Source organism: Ceratotherium simum, chromosome 13, assembly GCF_057802395.1.
Source record: "Ceratotherium simum simum isolate JZ-2026a chromosome 13, ASM5780239v1, whole genome shotgun sequence".
NCBI classification, from domain to species: Eukaryota; Metazoa; Chordata; class Mammalia; order Perissodactyla; family Rhinocerotidae; genus Ceratotherium; species Ceratotherium simum.
In genome coordinates this window covers 28,093,298-28,119,716 of record NC_141912.1, presented here as the reverse complement: position 1 = coordinate 28,119,716, position 26,419 = coordinate 28,093,298, and the positions used below count along the sequence as shown (strand labels likewise).

At 38.7% G+C, this 26,419-nt stretch overlaps 2 non-coding genes across 2 annotated transcripts; both read left to right on the top strand.

Moving 5' to 3' along the window:
• Positions 1–72, top strand: TRNAA-CGC (transfer RNA alanine (anticodon CGC)). The gene has a single exon. It is a non-coding gene; the product is annotated as a tRNA-Ala (tRNA).
• Positions 73–24,439: 24,367 nt separating this feature from the next.
• On the top strand, positions 24,440–24,511 carry TRNAA-AGC (transfer RNA alanine (anticodon AGC)). The gene has a single exon. It is a non-coding gene; the product is annotated as a tRNA-Ala (tRNA).
• Positions 24,512–26,419: the final 1,908 nt, after the last annotated feature.

The following is a 26,419-nucleotide window of genomic DNA, read 5'->3' as shown; positions in this document are numbered from 1 at the left end:
GGGGATGTAGCTCAGTGGTAGAGCGCATGCTTCGCATGTATGAGGCCCCGGGTTCGATCCCCGGCATCTCCAAAGTAGTCTCGTTCCGTTTTCTCTGTCTAATCAGTATCTGACTTACAATTATTAAATAAAATATTTAAGTCCTTTCTCACTTTTGCCATTATAATTTTTTTTTTAAATAGAGTTATTTCTCATCTGTATGTTTACTATTCTTCCATGTGATTAGCTAACCACCGCCATATTCCCTGCTTCCTGGAAACTTCTCTGGGGTGTTTTATTATGCAGTGAGCAGTACTAAAGCCAGAGGGAAAATTCAGAAGTAAATCCATCCTATGAACCCATCCAGAAAGAGGGACTACAGCTGCACATCAAAGAATGATTTAGCTCAATTAAATGAGGTCCTATCCATTTCCACTTTTCACTGGAAAATAACCAGTAAAACTAAAATATCTCTTAGAAATTTTTTTTAGGGTGAGGGGAAGGTAGCGTGCTTTTTTAGTAATGATGTGGTAGTTGCATATCAATATTCAAGAGCCCACCCTAGGACCATAAGAAGAATTTACCATCTTATTTCTTATTGCATCTTTGGCTTTACTCAAGGTTTCTGTGCAGGAGAGCTGTTCATTGTCCAGCATAGGGGGTCTGGGAAAATACTAAAGGTTAGGAATAACGTGTGGAAATGGAAGGTAGACTTGGTTAGAAACCCATAAAAGATTACCTGACAGCACTGAGGATCCAATTGAGGTTGCATTCTGGGCAACCGTAATTAAACGAATTTTTTGCCTTGTGTGACTTCTGCATTGCAGTTAGTTCATTCCTTGATTCAGTTGAGAACTTGGTAAGATTGGTAATATAATAATGATTTACTGTATTGTTTCTGTTCACATTTTAAAATACACTTAAAAGTGCAACATGTATTTCTCTGCCCTTAAGAAGAAATCCAATAATTTATTTAATAAACATTTGTTGGGTGGATTCTCTATGTTACTATGTAATTGCGCTAAATTAGAGGACACAACTAAGAGGCATATAAACAATATTTTGCATCTCTGTATCATAATTAGCATATTGGAGGTTTGTAAAAGATACATGGGGAAAAGGAAGAGGTAGGATCAACTCTTCTTGAGGAGCTGGGTCAGGGAAAGCTTCATAAATGAAGAGACACTTACCATGTGTATTAAAGAATAAATGGGAGGTTTATACCCAGAAATGAGGATCGTAGTGTTATTCTAGTCATAATAAACATCATGCATGTGGCATGAAGACATGATACAAAACGTTGGAAGTTTTAGTTTGTTACATATGGCTGGGACACAGGATGAGATAGAGAAACATAGGAGATGATGTAGGAGATACAGAAATATATAACCCATCAAGGGTTTTGAACTCTGTATCAATCAGTGTTCTTGGTTGCAAAAAGCTGACACTGAATACGGTTAACTTAAGTGGAAAAGAATATCTACTTGGCCAGATCAATGCCGGTTGCCTCAGAAAGCAAGCATCTGACTCTAAAAATGCCATATTTCCTAAACATGATAAAGGAGTGCAACTACCAAAAAAAAAAAAAGTTGCTAATGACACTGTCCCTATGCATGCCTTCCTAGAGGACTCAGTAGGCAATGAGGAGACAGTGAAGCATTACAAACAAGAGATTATCACAATCAGATTTTAATTTTACAAAGCTAATTCTGTAAATAATGTGGAAAATGGGTTAGGAATAGTGGTGAAATGACATGAAAACAGGACTAGTTCAGTTATTATAGCAAGAATTCAGCTGAGTTGTCGTGGGGACCTTCACCGAGGAGTAACTTTCAGAGCATAAAGATTGTCCTATGACTGTTCCTTAGGAAGCTCAGAGTAAGAGTAGTCAGAGACTTGAACTCTCCCAAAGGTCTGAACACTAATACAGCTGACTTTTTTCCCAAGAGATTGAGATCTAGCAGGATTCACCTCAAGGATGAAGCTAAATTCTAAGAGCCCTGCCTGTCCCAATCTTTTAATTTCTCAATTAACCACTCTTTTTTACCCATTTTTCACTTCCAATGAGACCTTTTGGATTATGGGGAATGTTTAATTCACTTGGAAACCATTTGACCAGCTAAACTCACTGTCATACATTCTTGCTGTCCCAGTTTACCACTCCAGACAAAACTTTTCAATTCTCTACCCTCTCCTATACCTTCCAGGAGATACATGCCCCTCTATCCTTCCATTTCAATGACGTAAACTTTCAACTTGTCTCTCCTGAATAATTCAGCTTCACTGTTTGTAACTCATGTTTCCATGGTTTACAACCCACCTTCTTCAACCATTTAGCCAAGTTTTCCTGCATTTACTTAAACTTGGATTTCCCTAGTGACATTGCTATTTCAAGTAGAAACTACATGTTCTTCAACTTTAGGATCAGGAGATGGGTGGGCACCTTCCTGAGGCCACATTTCAGTTTCCAAACCATTGCATTTCTATTTGCATTTTAAAATCTCTATCTCTTGGAGTCCATGGTCTATACAATTATCTCACATTTCTCATCAAGAAGATTCTTCCTAATTTAATGGAGACTTTGGTGCCTAGTTCCGTCCACTCACTCTTGGTGATTTCAGCAACCTTGAGGACAGATCATCAGCATCCCAGCTTCTCATTCCTTTGATCTCTCTTTTCCTAATAAGCTTTATTTCCACTCTACTTTAGCCAGTCACACTCATGGCCATCCTCTGGACATTATCATGAATCAGTATTATGCAAAATAATAAAGCCTTGCAGTACAGAGTAATTTTTAAGAACATGGGCTCTGGAGTCACAGTGCTAAGCTTTAAATCTCAGCTTCTCTACTACTGTGAGATCTGAGGCAGACCATTTAATTGATTTAAGCCTCAGTTTTATCATGTGTAAAATGGGGTAAATAATGATGCGAACTCACAAGACTCTGTGGATATTAAATAAAATAATACATTTAATGTACTTAGCACAATAACTGATTCATAGTAAGAACTCAATAAATCTTATATATATAATATAAGGCATAAGTTAGTTAAAACTTATAAGAGCACTTCAGACCATGCCTTGGAACAATATATGTGCTCAATGAATGTTAGCTGCTATAATTATTAATAATATTAATATCTGTATTATTTCCCTAGAGTTGCCTCAAATTTAGTGTCTTAAAAAAACAGACATTTAAGATTTTACACTTCTGGAGGTCAGAAGTTTGGAATGTGTTCCACTGGGCTAACACCAGGGTGTCAGCAGGGCTGCGTTCCTTCTGGAGGCTCTAAGGATCAGTTCCCTTGTCTTTTCCAGCTTTTGGAGGCTGCCTGTATTCTTTGGCTTGTGATTTCTTTCCCCATCTTCAAAGCCAGCAGAGTAGCAGCTTCAAATCTCTCTCTGATCCTCCTGACTCTCTCTTTCACTTATAAGGACCCTTGTGATTACATTGGGCCTTCCTGAATAATCCAGAATAGTCTCTCCATCTCAAGATCCTTAAATCAATCAATCTTCCAAATCCCCTTTGCCATGTAAATAACATATTCACAGGTTTGGGAATTAGGACATAAACATCTTTCGGGGTGGGGGAGGGGGTATTTTTCTGCCTACCACAGTATCCTACTCACCAATCCTAGTCTCCTATCTTTTCTAGCGACCTCATCCAGTTACTTCTACAACTTCTGTTTTTCTACTGAATTGAAACTTTCATTTCCTTAACGTTTCTTTCTCTTCATAAATCTTCTGTTCCTACCTTTTCTTCCTTCCATATTGTTATAAACTGAAAGTTTGTGTCCTCCGAAAATTCATATGTTGAAACCTTATCCTTAATGTGACAGTATTAGGAGATGGGGCCTTTGGGAGGTGACTAGGTCATGAGGGTGGAGCTCTCATCAATGGGATTAGTGTTCTTATAAAAGAGACCCCAGAGAGCTGCCTCATCCCTTCCTCCATGTAAGGACACAGCAAAAAGATGGCTATCTATGAACCAGAAAGTGGGTTCTCAACAGACACTAAAACTTGATCTTGGATATCGCAACCTCCAGAACTGTAAGAAATAAATTTCTGTTGTTTATAAATCACCCGGTCTGTGAGGAAGACTAGCCCTGAGCTAACATCTGTGCCAATCTTCCTCTGTTTTGTATATGGGTCGCTGCCACAGCATGCCTTAATGACTGGCGTAGGTCTGCTCCCGAGATCCAAACCTGGAACCCAGGGCAACGAAGCAGAGCACGCCAGACTTAACCACTAATGCCATGCCCCAGGCCAGCGCCCATCTTAGACTTTTTGATCCTTCCCTTCAACCACATTTTGACAATGTCCTCAGACTCCTTTGTTTCATACTGAACATCCTCCCTCAGAAGTCTAACTGTAGATGATTCCAAATGTGTCTTCTTATTCACTGTACAAAGACTGCTGAATACTGCTAGAGAATATCACATCTCTATGAAGATTAGTGCCGCTCTAAATATTAACTAGGCCTTCCATACCTAGTCTAGGAGGCCTGTGCCCCAATTCTCCCGTCCTCCCACCGAGCACAAGTTCTGGGAAGCTCAGGCTGCTGTTGCTTCTCCCCTCACCCATTCAGAATAAAAGCAAAGAGGCCAGGTGATGGGTCCAAGAGGCAGTTCTACACTCATCATCTCCTCCTGCACAGGGATTCAACTTGGTGTCATCTTCAGAGAGGAGAGGAGGAGCAAGATTAGCGGAATCATTATGGCCTTTGTTACTTTGAGTCTGGATAGGACTTCAAGGAAGTTCAGTCCAACCCTTCATTTCAGAGGCAAGGAAACTGAAACGCAGAGAGGGGAGGTGACTTATTTGTTACCTTTAATGTTACTCTACTCTCCTTCTGTATTTCCCCAATAGGATTTACAGTAGCTACTTCAAAAATTATTCACTCTCTTGAAATGTCTAATCCTACTTTCTGTCCCTTCAGCTGACTTTGCTTCCTACTTTAAACATAAAAATGCCATCAAATAAAGGCTATCTTAACTTCCTTCACCAAGTTAAAAAATGTGCTTATATGTGTATTCATCCTTTTTTCATTACGGTCTGGTAAAATGGAAGAAATATACCTTGTCTTAGTGCTACTCAAGCTTGAATGTCCGTATGAAATCATCTGTGAATTTTGCTAAAATGAAAATTCCACAGGTCTGGGGTGAGGCCTGAGATTCTAGGTTTATAACTAGGTCCAAGGTGATGCCGATGCTGCTGGTCTTTATGTTATACTTCTAGTGGCAAGATTTCTACTCATCTAGGGCTAGTCCTCCAACTGTGGTCAGGCCATCATGGCCTGCTTTCACAGGGACCTTGCTCTATCAATTATTCTTACTCTGTCATATCTTCAACCTCTCCCTCTCAACTGGCTTCTTCTCATTATTATTTAAAATGGTTTAAGTTTCTTCCATATCAAAAATCTCCCGTGGCTCCATGTTTTCTTACAGCCACCACTCTCACTTCTCTCTCAATTCCAGCCACATTTCTTGAGACATATGTCTCTTCACTGTGTCTTCATTTCTCATCTCACTCTCTCCTCTCAACCCTCTGAATATGATCTTGACTCCTAGAAACCTAGTGAATTGGTTACCAGAGACACCAGTGATTCACTTGTCTCTAATATGATAGACATATTAGTCTTCACCTTATGAGACACATTTCAGTATTTGACCTAATGAGAATTCATCTGAAACACTTTTCCCTGTCTTTCAAAGGTAACAGATTGTATTGATTTCACCTAAGTTACTTGTAAGATTCTTCTTTTTTTGGCTAAATGTTGATGTTTTTCAGAGTTCAGACATAGACATTCTTTCTTCAAACTCTACACATTCTTCCTAAGCATTCTTTTTTTCTAATTTTTTAAATTTATTTATTTTAATTTTAATTTTTATTTATTTATTTTTTGTGAGGAAGATCAGCCCTGAGCTAACAACCATGCCAATCCTCCTCCTTTTGCTGAAGAAGACCGGCTCTGAGCTAACATCTACTGCCAGTCCTCCTCCTTTTTTCCCCCAAAGCCCCAGTAGATAGTTGTATGTCATGGTTGCACATCCTTCTAGTTGCTGTATGTGGGACGATGCCTCAGCATGGCTGGACAAGCCGTGCATCCGCTCGCACCCAGGATCTGAACCCTGCCACGTGCCCAGGATCCGAACCCCGGCGGCCACTAGCGGAGCGCACACACTTAACCGCTAAGCCACGGGGCGGCCCCTAAGCGTTCTTATATACAATTACTCTAAATATCCTCTATAAGCTAATATCTCAAATATACATCTTTAGTCTCTATCACTCTCACGAGTCAAATCGATATAGCTTACAGCACATCTCCACTTCATTATTCCATAGGCACAGTGCCCTGTTCTTCCCACGTGTATCTAATCAATCACTAAGGACTCTCAATGCTACCGTCCATTATCTCTCAGAACCATACACTACTTTCCCAATCATTTACTCTAGTTTGAATCTCCAGCAATTTTTCAAACTCTTTGTAAATATCCATAAGTCAACTTCCTTTGTCTTCTTGCATTAGGATTTTTGGCAAGGTATTCAATCAACGTTAAAACTAACTATGCACCTATTTCATGCCAATGCCTGAGAAGCCAAAATTTTCCAAAGAAGAACACCCAACCACCCTTATAGGACTCATTCTAAATTCACAGCAATAAATATTAAATAGGTAGACAATGCTGCCTGACAATCCCAATATTGTTCCCTAGTGAATTTGCTTTCCCTCTCTTAACAATGGCTATTTCTCTTTGTGGCATAATAGGAAATATATTTGGTCTCTGTCCCAGGTTCTTAGCATATAGCACCTAAAACCCCTGCAATTTCCTAAATAACAGGAGTGTCTTTTATTACTCAGAAGGAGCCCCTTTTTGAGCACACCTGAGTTTATGGTAATGAAGTGGCTTAGAGTGCAGCCCCTAGATGGCCTTAGGATGGAGTTGGTCACCAGAAAGATTGAGTGATTATAGGGTTGCAACTTTCAGTCCTACCCACCAGGCTCAGGGAAAATGGGGGCTGGAGATTAACTCTATAAAAATTCTTGAACAAAGAGATTTGATGAGTTTCCATCTTGGTGAATGCACCCACATGCCAGGAGGTTGGTGCACCCCAGTTCCGTGAGGACAGAAGCTCCTGTGCTCAGGACCCTTCCAGAACTCATCCTATGTACCTCTTCATCTGGCTAGTCATCTGTATCCTTTATTATAGCCTATATAATAAACTGGTAAAAATATAAGCAGATGTTTCTCTGAGTTCTGTGACCTGCTTTAGCAAATTAATTGAATCCAAGGAGGAGGTCATGGGAACCTCCAGTTTGTAGCCAGTCAGTCAGAAACACAAGTAACAACCTGGACTTGTTTTTGGCATCTGAAGTGGGGGCAATCTTGTGGGACTGAGCCTTTAGCCTATGGGATCTGACGCTATCTCCAGGTAGGTAGTGTTAAAATTGAATTAAATTTGTAGGACACCTAGTCAGTGTCCACTGAGAATTGGAGAATAACTTGGTGGTGTTGGACAAAACACATCAGACTCATTTGACTTTTACTCTTAAATCTCCTACTTTTTTTCCCTCTACCCTTCATACTCAATTGACGCCCTAGCTACATATATCACTGAAAAAAATAGAAGCAATCAGGTCGAAAGCTCCTTATCTTCCTATTATGCATATCTATAAAGATATATTCTGCTTCTCTGGTGTTATTGTGGTCCAAGTATATTAGCTTCTTTGGAAAGTTCTACTTGTGTTCCTGATCCTCCTTTCTCCTTAGTTCTGAAGAGATATTCTCCCGTAATTATTTATTTATTTTTCTGCCTTATCAATTTCTCTCTGCATAAATATGTGCTCTCATACTCTTACCGAAAAACAAACCAAAACCAAACAAAAAACAAAGGGAAAATTGCAAAGAAAAACAAAACAAAACAAAACTCCACTAACTCTACATTTCCTTCTAGATACTGCTTCATATTCTGCTCTTTCTTTTTTTCTTTTTTTAACTAATGGACTTTATTTTGTAGAGACAATTTTAGGTTTACAGAAAAAGTGAGCAGAAAGTACAGAAAGTTCCTATATATCCTTTTAGCTCCCCCTCCCCTGCAAATTTCTCCTAATATTATCTAACATCTTATATTAGTATGGTATCTTTGTTACAATTGATGAGCCAATATTGATACATTATTAACTAAAGTCCATAGTTTACATTCGGGTTCCTTCTTTGCGTCGTACATCCTATGGGTTTTGACATAGGTATAATGACATGTATCCACTATCACAGTATCATATAGAACCATTTCACTGCCCTAAAAATCCCCTCTGCTCTACATGTTCATCAATCCTCTGTCTCCCTGAACCCCTGGCAGCCAATGATCTTTTTACTGTCTCCATAATTGTGCCTTTTTTAGAATGCAATATGGTTGCAGTCATATAGTATGTAGCCTTTTCAGATTGGCTTCTTTCACTTAGTAATACATATTTAAGATTCATTCTTCAATGTCTTTTCTTGGCTTGATAGGACATTTCTTTTTAGCTTGAATAATGTTCCATTACATGGATGTAGCACAGTTTGTCTATCCTTTCACCTATTGAAGGACATCTTGGTTGCTTCCAAGTTTTGGCAGTTATGAATAAAGCTGTTGTAAACATCTGTGTGCAGGTTTTAGTGGGGATGTAAATTTCAAATTCATTTGGGTAAATTCCAAGGAGTATGACTGCTGAATCATATAGTCAGAGTATGTTTAGTTTTGTAAGAAATCACCAAACTGTCTTCCAAAGTGGTTGTACCATTTTGCAATCCCACCAGCAACAAATGAGAGTTCCCATTGTTCCACATACTCCCCAGCCTTTGGTATTGCCAATGTACTGGATTTTGGTCATTCTAATAGGTTTGTGGTAGTATTTCATTGTTGTTTTAATTTGCAATTCCCTAATGACAAATGATACCAAGCATCTTTTAATATGCTTATTTGCTGTCTGTATATCTTCTTTGTGGGTATCTCTTAAGATCTTTTGCCTACTTTTAAATTGGGATGTTTGTTTTCTTATTGTCCAGTTTTAAGAGTTCTTTGTATATGGTGGATATGAGTCATTTATCAGGTATGCGTTTTGCAAATATTTTCTCCCAATGTATGGCTTGTCTTCTCATTCTCTTAGCAGTGTCGTTCATGGAATAGAAGTTTTAAAATTTAATGACATCGAATTTATCAATTTTTTTTTCATGGATTGTGCTTTTGCCAAACCCAAGATTACCTAGATTTTCTCCTATGTTATTTTCAAGGAGTTTTATAATTTTGAGACTTACAATTAAGTATATGATCCATTTTGAGTTAATTTTTGTGAAAGGTATAAGGTTTGTGTTGATTCATTATTTTGCATGTGAAAGTCCCAGTTGTTCCAGCACCGTTTGTTGAAGAGACCACCCTTTCTCCATTGTATTGCCTTAGCTCCTTTGTCAAAGCTCAATTGACTATATCTCTGCTCTTTTTCATGATAAAAATTTCTCAAAAGAATTGTTTTTAATTGATGTCTCCTCTTCTTTACCTCATTGTTTCCACAAAGTACTCCACCAGGGCTTCTATTCTCTCTTTTTCAATTGAATTCTAAGTAGTCAATGAGCTCCATGATGACAGTTCACAGGAATCAATGAGCTCACATCTTTGTGTCTATTACACTTGATCTGTATTTAAAGCAGTTGGACATTCATTCCTTTTTCTTCTGTTTTCTTTTTCATATTTTTTTATTGAGGTATAATTGACATATCACATTTCTTTTATTTTATTACTTTCAGGTGTATATGATTAACATTTGTATATTGCAAAATGATCACCACAAGTCTAGTTAACATCCATCACCATACATAGTTACAAAAAAAAAACTTTTGTTCTTGTGATAAGGATTTTTAAGATCTACTCTCTTAGCAATTTTCAAATATGCAATACAATATTATTAACTATAGTCACTATGCTGTACACTACATCCCCATGACTTATTTATTTTATAACTGGAAGTTTGTACCTTTTGACTCCCTTGACTCCCTACCCGCTGCCTCTGGAAACAACTAATCTGTTCTCTATATCTATAAGCTTGATTTTGTGTTTGTTTTCATTCCACATGTAAGTGAGATCATACAGTATTTGTCTTTCTCTATCTGACTTATTTCACTTAGCATAATGCCCTCAAGATCCACCCATGTTGTTGCAAATGGCAAGATTTCATTCTTTTTTTGTGGCTGAATAGTATTCCATTGTATATATATACCACGTCTCCTTTATCGTTTCATCCATTGATGGACACTTAGGCTGTTTCCATATCTAGGCTATTATAAATAGGGCTGCAATGAATGTGGGGATGCATATATCTTTTTGAATTAATGTTTTTGTTTTCTTCAGATAAATACCCAGAGTGGAATTTCTGGATCATATGGTAATTCTAATCTTACTTTTTTGAGAAATCTCCATACTATTTTTCATAGTGGCTGCACCAATTTACATTCTCACCAACAGTGCACGAGAGATCCCTTTTCTCCACATCCTTGCCAACTATTGCTATTTCTAGTCTTGTTGATAATAGCCTTTCTAACAGATGTGAGGTGATATCTCATTGTGATTTTGATTTGCGTTTCCTTGATGATTAGTGATGTTGAGCATCTTTTCATGTATTCATTGGCCACCTATATGTCTTATTTAGAAAAAATGTCTATTCAGACCCCCTGCCCATTTTTTAATCTGATTGTTTTTTGCTATTGAGTTGGATGAGTTCTTTATATATTTTTGATATTAACTCCTCATGAGATATATGATTTGCAAACATTTTCTCCCATTCAGTAGATTGCCTTTTCCTTTTATTGATTTCCTTTGATGTTTAGTTTGATGTAGTCCCTCTTGTTTATTTTGCTCTTGTTGCCTTTGCTTTCAGAGTCAGATCCAAAAAAAATCATTGTCAAAACCAATGTCAAGGAGCTTACTGCCTACGTTTTCTTCTAGTTTTCTGGTTTCAGATCTTACATTCAAGTCTTTAATGTATTTTGGGTTAATTTTCGTGTATGATGTAAGATAGTAGTCTAGTTTTGTTCTTTTGCATGTGGCTGACACCATTTATTGAAGAGACTGTCCTTTTGCCATTGCACTTTCTTGGCTCCTTTGTCATAAATTAATTGACCATATATGCATGAGTTTATTTCTGGGCTTTCTATTCTGTTCCATTGATCAATGTGTCTTTTTTTATGCCAATACCATACTGTTTTGATTACTATAACTTTGTAATATAGTTTGAAATCAGGGAGCATGATGCCTCCAGCTTTGTTCTTTTTCAAGATTGTTTCGAGTATTCAGGGTTTTGGTGGTTCCATACAAATTTTAGGATTGTTTGTTCTAGTTTTGTGAAAAATGCCATTAGAACTTTGATAGGGATTCCACTGAGTATGTAGACTGCTTTGGGTAATATGGACATTTTAACAAAATTAATTCTTCCAATCCATGAATATGGAATATCTTTCCTTTTTTTGGTGTCTTTTTCAATTTCTTTCATAAATGTTTTATAGTTTTTAGTGTACAGATCTTTCACTTCCTCAGTTCAATTTCTTCTTAGGTATTTTATTCTTTTTGATGTAATTGTAAATGAGATTGTTTTCTTAATTTCTCTTTCCAATAGTTTGTTATTAGTATGTAGAAATGCAACAGATTTTGTATATTGATTTTGTATCCTGCAACTTTACAGAATTTGTTTGTCAGTTCTAACAGTTTTTGGTGGAGTCTTTAGGGTTTTCTATATTTAATAACATATCATCTGCAAATAGTAATAGTTTTACTTCTTCCTTTCCAATTTGGATGCCTTTTATTTCTTCTTATTGCCTAATTGCCTTGGCTAGGACTTCCAATACTATGTTGAATAAATGGCCACTCATTCTTAGTGAAAACACTCTCTTCTCTGGGCTTCTGTGAGTCATTACCTTTTTACTTTTCCCTTTACATCTCTGAATGCTTCCTCTCAGATTCATTTGCTGGCTTCTCCTCCTCCACTTGACTTATAAATGCTAGAGGATCTCAGAGATCTGTCCTTGTGTCCCTTTTTCCCCTCTACACACATCCTTCTTAGTGGATCTCATCAATATCATGACAAAGTCAAGAAAATCTATCTAGATTTGATCTCTCCCAGAAATGCAGACTTACAAATTTTGCTGCCTACTTAATATCTCCACATGGATAGCTAATAGCCATCTCTAACTTAACATGGTCAAAATGAAAGCTTTGTTTTTCCTTTCCCCCCAAACTTCTCTTTACTCTTTTTAACCTTGATAAATGGGCACCACTATCCTCTCAGTTGCTCAACCTCTAACCTGGGTGTTATCTTTTGCACCTCCCCTCCAATACAACACCAAGTCTATTTTACCTCAAAAGTGTACTCTATCTACCCACTTCTCTCTTCCATTTTAAACTACCTAGACTGAAAAATTTATTCAAAAAATATTGATCAAGCATTAGCTATTTGCCAGACACCGTTCTAGGGACTGTAGATACAATAGTGAACAAATAGACAAACTCCCTGCACTAAATCAGCTTATAGTCCAATAGACATCATATTCTCTTGCCAAGATTACTGTAATAGCCTCCTAACTAGTCTCTAAACTGTCATCTCTAATCTCTCTAAAATGTGTATGCCACAAGCAGCCAGAATTATCTTTGAAAATTTTATATCACATTGTGTCAATTCCCTACGTAAAATCCTTAGTTTCAGTTACAATATTTTCTGCTTCAAGGAACAGAAAACCCAACTATCAGTTTAAATAAGAATGGTTTGTTAGTTGTACATAACAAGAGGTCTGAAGGAAGGGTTGATGAAGCAGTTCAACAATATTATCAAGGACCCAGCTCCTTTTGTCTTTCCATTCTGCCATCTTCAAGTGTCAGCAGTGTGTTTCTCATGATCACAGCATCTCCCAGCTTTCTGTCTCTAGTGTTTTAAGCAGGAAAGTAAAGGCAAAGGCAAAAGAACATTCTCCCTTAGCACATGTCTCTTTTACCAAGAGAAATACTTTTCCCAGAAACCCCTCAGAAAGTCTTGCATTTATATTGCATTGGCCAAGACAGTGTCACATACCCATCCCTAGACCAATTGTTGGCAAAAAGGAAATAGATTACAATTGGTGAATTAGATAAGTGTTTTTCAATGAGGACATTTCCACTTGGACATTTGTAAGGGGATAGTTTTCATAAAGACTAGGGGCTGCTACAGACATCTAGTGGGCAGGGGTAAGGATATCTTACATATGTACACAGCAATTCCTCATAACAAAGAATTGTCCTGTGTCCTGCAAGATTTTCATATGTTTCCTGGGAAATTCATGCAGATAAAAAAACCAAAACATACAAACAAACTTGTTTACAGTTTCTGAAACTTTGTTTTATTTATAAACACAAAGTTCCTTTTTTCTGAACACTTTTTATATATGGTAGATAATTCAGGAATGCAACTACTTTGCAAATTGTGGAAATGTTATACTTTGTTAGTAACTTTACTAAGAATCATTTACCATATTGAAAAGTCTGTTTGCCAAGGTGGGCACCACTCCTGCCTTCAAACATTTAACACAACATATCTGCACCTTCATTTGTATTTGTTTCATTCACATTGTTTCTTTTTTTATTTTCATCTTTATGAGGTATAATTAACATATAAAATTGTAAGGTATTTAAAGTATATATCATGGGTGATTTGATATTTGTATACATTGGGAAAGGATTTCCTATATCTAGTTAATTAACACATCCATCACATCACATATTTATCTTTTGCATGTGTATGTGTGTGTGTGTAAGAACATTTAAGTTATACTCTCTTAGCAAATTTCAATTACACAATACAGTGTTGTCAAATATAGTCGCCATGTTTTACATTAGATCCTCAGACTTTATTCATCTTATATCTGAAAGTTTGTACCATTTTACCAACCTCTCTGTGTTTCCTCCACCCTCCAGCCCCTGGCAACCACTTTTCTACTCTCTGTTTCTATCAGTTTGACTTTTTTTTAGATTCCACATATAAGTGATATCATGCAATATTTGTCTTTCTCTGTCTGGCTTATTTCACTTAGCATAATGCCCTAAACGTCCGTCCATGTTGTCACAAATGGCAGGATTTCCTTCTTTCTAATGGCTGAATAATATTTCATTGAATATATATATCACGTGCTCATTACCCGTTCATCCATTGATAGACACTTAGGTTGTTTCCATATCTTGCTATGTGATTAATGCTGCAATGAATATGGGAGTATAGATATCTTTTTGATATCCTGTTTTAATTTCTTTCGGATACTAACATGTGGTTTTGATCACCAAATTCCAATGTGTGTGTAAGGGGGAATTTCCCTACGCCAACAAGCAGTACTCCATACACCAACTGGGTGTCCTATTATTCAACTCCATTCTGACACTATCTACCCGGAGATAGCATCAGATCCCACAGGTTAAGGGCTTAGTCCTACAAGACTGCCCACCTCCTGACACTTCAGATGCCAGTCACAAAGTCCAGGACATTACTTGTACTTCTGACTAACTGGCTACATATCAGAGGTTCTTATGACCAGCACCGCCCACCCCCCCCAACCAACGCCGGCATGTAAGCCAGCCCTTTTTGCTTTTATCTCCCTTTGTTTTAGACAACTGATGTTTTAATTGCCCATTTCAATTCTCTATAAAACTATCCTTAATCTAAGGAGGCTATCTCTCTTCTGGTAATTGGACATTATGAGCTGTAAAGTTTGTTTGTTCCTTGATCTGAAGAAATGATGTTCAGCTGTCCAAACCGGTGCAGTATCTTCTGTTCTGATTCTCCTATAGCACTCTGAGCATTTGCATCTACCACTAGGTAAGCCAAGCCCATTTCATAGCCAGTATCTACTCTTGTCAGGACCCATTTGTAGCCCTCTAGTCAGACTGATGCTAGTAGCTCTAGATCAGCATCAGTCTGACTTTCCAGACCTGTTCAGGGCCTTCTCACCAGGGAATCTGCCATATAGCTATCTGCAGTCTCTGACTCTTTTGCTGACAGACAGAACAGTTCTTATTGACATTTTGTGCCTCAAGGTGTAAGAGGAATATCTCTAGATTCAACCCATCTCTGTGTTGCCTCAGTGCCCCCATGTCCGCTTATTTCAAGGACCCAGATGGCCACTTCAAGTGAGCACATGGAGACATCTGCTTCTCCATTCCAATCACCTTCTTAACCTGAAAGTGGATTCTTCAAATAGGCACCAACATGTCCAATTTAATGCACTTTTCCAATTTCCATAGGGCTGTGCCCTATATGGACATCCATTTAACAGGCCAGGTTTCCAGTGCCCTCCTGCCTGACCTTTTGGCCAGGCCATTGGCCATCACCCACAAGTCAATAAAAACCCAAAAATAGGGGATTTTAACTCTGTTCAATTCTTCCATCACTGCTAGGAAAACAGCATGCAATTCAGCAATCCAGGGTAATTTGTTTTTACCTTCCTGCATCAGAGTGGTGGCCTTCCAAAGAAAATGCTGTGCATTCACCTCAGAACTGCCATCCACAAACTAGGCAGCTCATTGTTGGTCAGTTGAGAGCTGTTTATAGGGCACTGCCTAAGTGACAATAGAATCCAGCAGCTCTTCACAGTTCCAAAGTCAGTTCTAGGGGAAAAGATGCTCCCTGCTCGTGAATATCTCTTCCTTGCATTCCCCAGGCAGCATGATCCTGTATAGACCTTTTCCATTTTATTATGAAACTCTCTGGGGATAGCCATCCCCATTAGAGCATTTCTCTGCCATCACCCAGGGCATTTGTGTATCTCAAGTTTTAAGATCATTTTATGCCCTTCAATCAAAGAGGTAGCTGCAGTTAGTAATGTCCAATAGCAAAGCAGTAAATGCTCCTCAAATGAAAATTCTGTAGTCCAATGTCCCAGTAGTCATTGCACTCACAGACTCTTGCCATAACCCCAGCCTACGCTCCACTTAGGATTATTGCACAGAAAATTTGTTTCTACCAGCACTCCTGCTTTTATTCTACACTGTGTGGGCTCAGGCAATCTTGCTAGTTTCCATTTAGCATGCCCAATTAACATTGCTTGAAGAACAGATTTACATGCCTTCTGTTTTACAAAACCAGGTAGGAGAAACGTTCCCCAGGCAGATACAATGTCTATCCCCATAATACTATCAGGTAAAAGGATGCAACCACTTAAGGCCTGTTCAAGCACATCAATTCTCCTACAAACTTTTACCTTAATTCCATCAACTCTTAAACTCCTAACTGTAGTCTCTATTAGGAGGACTTCATCCGCAGGTTCCGCTTTTACAATAATGGGTAAGGCAAGTGTTCCCCAGCCAGACACAATATCCATTCCAATAAAACATTCAGGTAAGGAAAACACAACTTTTTTACATAAAGCATTTTTAAACATTCCAACTTTCATAATCCTATCAACCACTACATTTTTACATTCTCTCAATCTACTTGTAGCAGAAGTAAGGGCTTCACCAATGGCTTTTGGTACCATAGTTTGTGGGACTCCTATATCAATGAGTCCTGGAAACTTCTCTTCTCCACCCCCTGACCATTTTACCCACTCTTGTGCAAAAGGCTTTGCGTCCCCAGGGAGGGATTGAGCTAAGGGTCTCAGGCCCTTTTGTCAATCTTTAACTTGATTAACCTGCTTAACCACTGCCCCAAGCAACTGCGCAGGTTTCTCACGGTAATCACTACCTTTCAACTTTAAAAATTTCTCCAAACGGGGGTAAATAGAGTGGACTTGTTTGGGGCCCTTTAATATAGGGGACAAGCTGAGGGTCCCTTTGGCCAGCCCAACTGTTGGTAGTGCTGTATTAAAACTTTTGTTTTAACCCTATCAGTGTCCATTTTATTCAACAAATTTCTTTTCTTTTTTTTTTTTCGTGAGGAAGATCAGCCCTGAGCTAACATCCGTGCCAATCCTCCCCTTTTTGTTGAGGAAGACTGGCCCTGAGCTAACATCCATGCATATCTTCCTCCACTTTATGTGAGAGGCCGCCACAGCATGGCCTGACAAGCAATGCGTTGGTGCGCGCCGGGGGTCCGAACCCCAGGCGGTCAGCAGTGGAACTCAAGTACTTAACTGCTACACCAAGGGCCGGCCCCTCAGCCAATTTCTTAAGAACCCATCTAAAGATTTCCACCCTGGTGGAACAAGTCCTGTGACTCTCCCCTTTCTGTTTCCTCTTTGTTTAACTCTTTTCAAAATTTGCTTTATTCACCTTATTTCTTAATAATCTTTAAAAAATTTCCACCTTGTTGGGAAGAGTCCTTTGACTCTTCCCTCGGCATCTTCCCATTCTCTTGTTAATTAACCTAATGTTTTTATTAGCATCTGTAAGGTCCATGAGGGGAAACTGAGACAGAAAATTTGATAAGACTTCTGAAATGTTTGTCAGTTTTGCAGCAATAAGATTATATGGGGTGACCATGCAAAATGTCCCCCCTTAATCACAGTGTAACCACGGGATCTCCAGGACCAGTTCAATGGACTCCATCTGTATTCAACAGAGTGATTAAGAATTGCCTTTCAGAAAATGTGCAAAGTCACGTCGCCAGAGCATGTGCAGAAGAAGAAATCTTGACCTGAAATGACCTCAGAACCAAAAATCCACCCCCATCCCCTGGAACCCAAGGACCAGGACACGACTAGAACTTGAAAGTCGGACTTTCATCAGGAGCGAGAGGTCCCTCATTCAGGAAAGTCCCGTGTTAAAAATTCCTTCCCCACCTCATCAAAAATGTTTAAAACCCTATCATTAAAGTTTAGAACTTCATCATAAATGTTTAGAACCTTGTCATAAATGTTTAAAATCTTACCATAAATGCTTGAAGCCCACCAATCAAAATCTGTACTACCAGCATTTCTGTGTGCCAGCTTGTTCTCCCTAACCTCTTAAATTTCACCCCAAATGCCGAATCGGGGAGACAGATCTTTGGGCATGTGCCCCCTGTCTCCCTGCAAGTTGATTTCACAGAATAAAGCTGATCTCTTTTCCCAAAGGCTGATGCTGTAATTAATTGGTGGTTTATGTTCATCGGGCAAGACAACCCCAATTTTGTGCAGTAATAATAGCATTTAGCATGACCTGGGTAATAGGCATATTCAGTGGGTGAATATCCTGGTCATAATAAAGCCAGTCCCACATGGCCTGCATATGAAGCATACCAGCTGCTTCAGCTGGGGTGCTTTACCTGGCATTCATAGAGGGAGATGGACAGTCCCCCTTCTCAGGTAAACAGACCTTACAATGCCTTTTATCCAGTAAACTAGGCTGGCTGTTCCCTCAAGAGTAACCTCCTGTGTGTCTGGATCACATATAACTATCTGTGATTGTTCCATGGTGAGCTGTGGGTACTGTATCAACCCAAATATGCCCTTCCACTCTGCAGCATTCAAAAGCAAAGATACAGCCCCAAAATTGGTTACTCTCACAATCCATTTTAGGAAAGGTTCTTCAGGAAGTTGATGATACTGATCTACAAAATAAGGCAGTTCCTTTACACTATACCCACCGGTTTCAATAGTTTCTCGGTTTTGCCCTTCCTACACATTGACTACCTTCTTGATGACCACAGGTCTTAGAGGTATTTTCTGTTGTCGCTGTATAATTTTTTCCTTGGAGGTCAGCTTTGAGGCCAGTGACCAAAGCTCAGACTCACTGAAATTTGAGTTTGGTCAAACATCAAGGTTCAACTTAGCATTCTCTTTTAATTTCTTTTTAGTTATTACAGATAACAATAACCAAGGGATTGAATAGTTTGCCTTTTTCTTATTATTTTGCATTTTTTATGCATCTTATGAACGAGCTCCCTAGGAGTTGGATCCATCTCTAAATACCATGGGTAACTTTTACCTTTAGTAACTGACTGCAGCATAGCTGCTGCTCCATACCATGGGTGACCACACAGCCACTGAGGAATCAAAGGTTCTTCACCCCTGCCAGTTCATTCTTTCTCTTCCCAAACCACATGTTTCCATGAGCCAGGGACACTATAGCAAATCCCACTTCTGACACCAACTAAAAGGTGGGTTTTGACCACCAAATTCTGATATGTGTGTGGGGGGATTTCTCCACACCAACAAGCAATGTTCTGTATACCAGCTGGGTGTCCTACTATTCAACTCAATTTTGACACTATCTACCTGGAGATAGCATAAGATCCTATGTGTTAAAGGCTCAGTCCTAAAAGACTGCCCCTCCCTTCAGATACCAGTTCAAGTTCAGGTTGTTACCTGGTTATAAATCAGAGGTTCCCATGACTCACCCTCCTTTGGTTTAATTAACTTGCTAGAATGGCTCACATTACTCAGAGAAACATTCTACTTACTGTATTAAAAACATATAACTCAAGAACAGCCAGATGGAAGAGATGCATAGGGCAAGTTATGGGGAAGGGGCATGGAAGTTCCATGCTCTCTGAACACACCATGCATCCCAAATCTCCATGTGTTCAACAACCCAGAGGCTCTCCAAACCCTCTCCTTTTGAGTTTCTATGGAGGCTTCATTACATAGGCATGATTGATTAAATCATTGGCCATTGGCAGTTGATTCAACCTCCAGCCCCTCTCATCTCTCCAGAGGTCAGGTTGGTGGGACTGAAATTTCCAGTCCTCTAATCACAGAGCTAGTTCTCCTGGCAACGTGCTCCTGAAATTAGGTGCTGTTCAAATGTCACCTCATTAACATAACAAAAAACACCTTTGTTGCTCTCATTACTTAGGGAATTCTAAGGGTTTTAGGAGCTCTATGTATGCTAGCAATAGGGATAAAGGTCAAGTATACATTTATTATTATAGATAACAATATCCAGAGTATATACTCAGAAGCGGGATTGCTGCATCATATGGTAGTTCTATTTTTAATTTTTTGAGGATCCTCCGTATTGTTTTCTATAGTGGCTGCACCAATTTACATTCCCACCAACAGTGCACAAGGGCTCCTTTTCTCCACATCCTTGCCAACATTCTTGTTTATTTGCTGATAGCCATTCTAACAGGTGTGAGGTGATATCCGATTGTGGTTTTGATTGGTATTTCCCTGATGATTAGTGATGTTGAGCATCTTTCCATGTACCTGTTGGCCATTTGTGTGTGTGAGTTGTATGAGTTTGTTATGTATTTTGGATATTAACTCTTTATCAGGTATATACTTTGCAAGTATTTTCTCCCATTCAGTAGGTTGCCTTTTCATTTTGCCTTTGCTGTGAAGAAGCTTTTTAGTTTTATGTAGTTTTAATTGTTTATTTTGCTATTCAGAACATCTGCCTATTTTTAATCAGAATGTTTTTCCTCAAGTTGTATGAATTCTTTATATTTTTGAAATATTAACCCCTTATCAGATATACGATTTACAACTTACCTAAAGCAAGCTACAGATTCAGTGCAATCCTTATCATTATCCCAATGACATTTTTCAGAGAAATAGAATAAAAAGTCCCAAAATTTATATGGAACAACAACAGACCCCAAATAGACAAAGCAATCCTGAGAAAAAAGAACAAAGCTGGAGGCATAACATTGCCTGATTTCAAAGTATACTACAAAGGTATAGTAACCAAAACAGTATGTACTGGCAGAAAAACAGACACTCAGATCAATGGAACAGAACTGAGAGCCCAGAAATAAACAGATGCTTTTATAGACAGCTAATTTGCAACAGAGGAGCCAGGAACATACAATGGAGAAAGGAAAGTCTCTTCAATAAATGGTGCTGGGAAAACTGGACAGCCACATGCAAAAGAATGAAAGTAGACCATTATCTTATACCATCCACAAAAATTAACTCAAAATGGATTAAAGACTTGAATGTAAGATCTGAAACTATAAAATTCCTAGAAGAAAATATAGGCAGTATGTTCTTTGACATGAGTCTTAGCAATATCTTTTCGGATATGTCTCCTCAGGCAAGGGAAACAAAAGAAAAATAAACAAATGGGACTACATCAAACTAAAAACTTCTGCATAGCAAAAGAAACAATCAACAAAATAAAAAGATGACCTACCAATTGGGAGAAGATATTTGCAAGTCATGTATCCAATAAAAGGTTAATATCCAAAATATATAAAGAACCCATACAACTTAATAACAACAATGACAAAAAAACAAACAACCTGATTAAAAAATGGGCAGCAGATCTGAACAGATGTTTTTCCAAAGAAAATATGCACATGGCCAACAGGCACATGAAAAGATGTTCAACATCACTAATTATTGAGGAAATGCAAATTAAACCCACAATGAGATATCACCTCATGCCCGTCAGAATGGCTATTATTAAAAAGACAAGAAACAACAGGTATTAGAGAGGATGTGGTTCTCTGGATGGCAGGCCTTGTTAAGAACACTAGAGTACTCTGGCATATTTCAAAATGGTTCCCCTTCTTGCCTCTCTGCTGGAAGCATAAGGGAATTTACCCCCAATATTTAGCTATTTATTGTGAGAAGCTGGTTGAGCTCCCAGAGGTAAAACTCACAAAAGTGTGAGGGCCCCTCTATGACTGGGTCTCCCTGGAGTTTTAGCTATCAGACTTGTCTATATGGAGCCTCCATCAATTCATCAATTACAGTTCAGGTTTTCCAACCCCATCACTGGTGTTCCCCTGTGGTTTCCACTTCTGAGTCACTGCTCAGGTAAGCCTTTATTCCCTTTATTTGCCTGTGTCTCTCCAACCTTGGGGGCAGCGGTTTGCCCTGTTTCTTCACCTCCCTTACAAATCCAAGAAGAATTATTGATTTTTCAGTCTGTTTAGCTTTTTACTTATTGTTAGGATGAAGTGGTGAATTCTAAGCTCCTTATATACGAAACTAGAAACTGGAAGTCCTGTTTACTAGTTTTTTTACACATGTTTTTGCCTCTGTGTTCATTAGTGAAATGACCTTTTAATTTTTCTTTCTTATGTTTTCTCCATTGGGTTTTGGTATCAATATTATACTCATCTCCTAAAATAACTTATAGAGCTTTTTGTTTTCTGGAATGTTTTGTATGACGTAGAGGTTATCATTTCCTTTTAAGATTTCATAGAACATGCTAGTAAAATTGCTTCAGACTGGAAATTATATTTTATGGAAATTTTGTTTAAATTCCTGATTCAACTTTTAAAATGGCTATATATTGAATCAGATTTTCTATAACTTCTTAGATTAGTTTTGATAACTTATACATTTTTATAAATTTTCCATTTCTTCTAATGGAAATGAGAGGATTGAAGGCAAATTGCATGATTTCTCACATTTAAAATCTCCTAAGTAAACACTGAAAACATTCTTCTGTTTATTCATTTGTACAAGCATCTATCTCTCTGGCCATGCACTCATTTACTCTTTTTAAAAATGATTCAAGAGACAGCCCTGATAGCCCAGTGGTTAAAATTCAACTCACTCTGCTTCTGATGCGGGCTGGGTTCCCAGGCGCGGAACCACATCACTGGTCTGTCAGTAGCTCTGCTGTGACGGAGGCTGGCATAGAAGAACTAGAGGGACTTACAACTAGAATATACAACTCTGCACTGGGGCTTTGGGGAGGGAAACAAAAAAGAGAGAGAGAGAGGAAGACTGGCAACAGATGTTAGCTCAGGGTGAATCCTTCCCAATAACAAAAAAAAAATGATTCAAATATTTACTTATGCCACATATTATAATAAGCACTGATATACAATTAAGAATAACACTGTTTCTTAGCTAACCTTCAAGAAGGCCCACTGTGATCCTTACCTTCTGGTAATCACACCCTTGTACAGTTCCCTCTCACTTGAATCAGTCACCAAGATGTATATGAGGAGGAACTGAGGCCTCCTACCCACGTGTAAATGAGCCATCTTGGCAGTAGATCCTCCAGACACAGCCAACCCTTCAGAGGACTGCATGCCTGTAGACACTAGGGCTCAACTTCATGAGACATCTGGGGCCAGAACCTCAGCTAAGCCACTCCAGAGTTCCTGACCCACAAAATCTTTGAGATAATAAACATTTTTTTTTTAACCCACGGAATTTTGGAATATTACTCAGCAATAGATAACTAATGTTCACAGCGAGCCTTTTTTTCACAATTCTCTTAGGGAAATAACTGTTATTTACAAAAAAAGATGATTTTTTAATCTGTTTCTCTCAAGATTCCAGACTGTTATCAGAAACCAGATTCCTTGAAAATCAAATAGCAATGCTAAACTAAGATATGTGGCTCTCCTCTCATGTTTCTGAAAAAAATCTGAAGTGTGTAGGTAGACTGCCTAGAATGTCTTATCAACCAAAGCATCATGGACCTACCATTAAAACAATGACTGGCAAAAGGAAACGGAAAAATCATAATAATTTTAGACCACACATGATTTATGCAAACTCTTTGGGCCCATCATCTCTACTACGTGAAAAAAATATAGGTTGTCTCAGCAAGGTAAAAGGATGAGAAATGCTGTGTAATCTCTTCAAGCTGGCTTCTCTAGCCTCATCTCCACCTTGCTCCTCCTCTCAACTCCAAGTGTTCTGAACTACATACACTTCCGTGCCTGTACACATGCTGTATCCTCAGCTCTCCCCTTATTTCTACTTGGCACTCCTATCCATTCTTCCAGATTTGCTGACAGGTCACGGTATCTGGGGATTTCCCTGAATCAGGCAGGGATAAAACCTTCTCACTTTGCACCCCTTGGTGAGAAAGGGGTCTGAATGTCCAGAGGACGATTCCCTCTACAGAAAATAAAGCACCACAGAAGCAGAAGTTTACCTTCAATCTTAGAATGAACACGTTTCCAACTTTCCTGGCTCTTCGTTCCAAAGAATCAGAGCAGGATCTGAAGATTCCGATTCTCTGGATTTGATTCGTATTCTTTGGATTAATTGAGGATCAGAAGGCCGCAAGAAGCAATCCATCATCTTGACCCTTTAGTCTTCCCAGTTGCTGAGAGTGGAAGGAATTTATTTTTATAACAGAAATCCCTCAGTTGGCTCCTTGTTTTCTAAGAAGAGGTGCCTAGCGGCTTCTGGGGTCCGGGAATGGGGTGCAGAAATGGGGGGAGGGGGTAGTTTGCTAGGTTGCATAGATAAAGATAGTTATGGGCAAAGCGTTATTTATCTTTCCTGTATGAATCTTTCCTTTGTTCCGCATATATTTTGAAAAAAGAGAAAAGCACTCAGAAAAGGAGAGTCTAAGCACCTCTGGCACGTTCCGGTACATTTATCTCTTGGCTGCTATTAGCTTCAAGCTAAATGTTTCTTACTGAGATTTCTGAGCCCAGTGTGTTCTCCTCAGTTACTGAATGTCTGCAAGATACAGGTTAGTCAGAATTTCTTGTTAATAGATTCCTACAAAATAGATGAAAATTTTAACTTCATTTGCAAAAGAACAAAATAGGTTTGTTAAAAAAATGTGAAGTAAATTTCTGTTATATTTCATGAAGACAGTTTAGAAAACCCAAAACCCGTGTGGTGGGGATGTAGCTCAGTGGTAGAGCGCATGCTTAGCATGCATGAGGTCCCGGGTTCGATCCCCAGCATCTCCATCGTTTTTGTTTCCTCATTCGGCAAACATCTTCTACGTTACAGTCACCAGCCCGTTCTTGTAGAATCTGAAAATTAATCATCTTGCCTCCAGGTTTATAATTTGCTCCGGTTATGCTCGTAACCCTTCTTTTCAAAAATTTTATTCCTCTCCGTCCTCAGCAGGGTTTACATATGATCTTCCACAGAGCGAAATCAACAGTGATTTTGGTCTCTGTTCCATGAAAAAAAATTATTGGCATTTACCCATGTAAACTCTAAATTAGAAGGTTTCCGAAAGAATTGGTATTTTTACTTAGTTTTGGTGCCAGGGTTTGGGGTGGGGGATGGGACGGTAGGCTGAGCTCCGGTCTCAGGTTTCACATTTTGAGGCTTAATAAGAGAAAGATGGATTTCGCCCGAAGCTCTTTAGGAAGAAAATACACTCTTAGCAGGCCGAAGGCTGTGAAAGTATTGGGTAAATTTAGCTTCTCAAAACATGACAGTTCTCTCAGAAATCGAACACAAAGGAGTGAAATGGAAGCATTTCGACACAGACAGGTTTTTCCCTCAGTGCATTTTGCCAGTGAGTTCACAGCGTTCACATCGCTGTGGATTTGTTCCCTGCTTATACTGATCTCTTTTGTAATCTCCAAATTTGCCTCACTGATTCTAAAACTACTCATTTCACTTCTCTCAAAAAAGAAATTCACTTCTCTTTCTAAACCTGGCCTTTTTATACCATTCATGTGGGTAAAGTCTTTCTTGGCTAGTTCTTTTGTGCATTTTGTTGGAGGTCTTTTCCTTCTGGAATGCGTCATCTCTTGTATCTTGGTGCTTTTGTCTCGACTTCCAACTTGTGACACTCTGTCACAGCAGCAAGTGAAGGAAATTTAGAAAACAGTTTGCTGTGATTTGAGTTTTTTTCTTAGCCAGGCCTCTATCAGCTCCAGAATCCAGGCAGCCCCGGCCTGGCTGTGGTTAAGTCAAGGGCTCCTGGACATGAGGGGAGGAATGTACCAAATTCTTAGAGGTATAGGAGCCCAGTGTTAAAAAATAATAATGGCTACCATCCTTTATGTCAGACTCTTTAGTGTTTTGGTCTGTCAGCCGTGAGTGGATTCAGTGCTGTGCCAACTGGCTGTTTGAGAAAAAATATGAAATTAAGGTATGGGTCTTAAAATGGGCCTGTGAAAGTGTGGTGTCCTGAAGCTTTACACTCTGTTAGCTGCTATTAGCTTCAAGCTAAATCATCCCTGTTGTCATTTATTGAGCAATAGCTCTTATTACAGGCCTACAATAGTGTAACTGATGTAGCTTTAAAAATGTTAGAACTAAATTGTAATAAAAATATTAGAACTAAATTGAACTAAATTTAAAATAGTAGCCATAGATTCTACCAACTGAGCAGTCAATAAGGACATAGTTCTGACTTTTTCCTTGTTTATTCCTCACATTTTCAATGTGCCATATTACCCACAGTCAAGGCTAGCAGTTGTGAAATATCAAGAGTTCTACCTAGTAACCAGTTTTGAGTTTTAATTATTCCTTATTCCCCTTTTATTCTCCACCTTGCCTTCTTTTGTTGTCTCTTCATGTCACCAGACTGTGATCAACTTGGTGAAAGATTGTTTTTAAGATGCTCTATTCCAAACCACATGAAAAGACTCTCCTTTAACCTAACCAATAAAAACTTTTAGGTACAGTTCAAGAACAGTGTCCTAACTAAATTATTTCATCTGATAGGTAAAGTGTGCACTGGGTGATGAGAGGGATGGGGAAGGTAGAAATTAGTATAGTTCCTCTGAGCCCCCAAGTTTCTTTAAAGCTAAATCAGTGGTTCTCCAATTTGGTTGCACATTGGAATCTCCTGAAGAGCTCTAAAATTTCCTGATGCCTGGATGCTACTCTGACAGATTCTAGTTTAATTT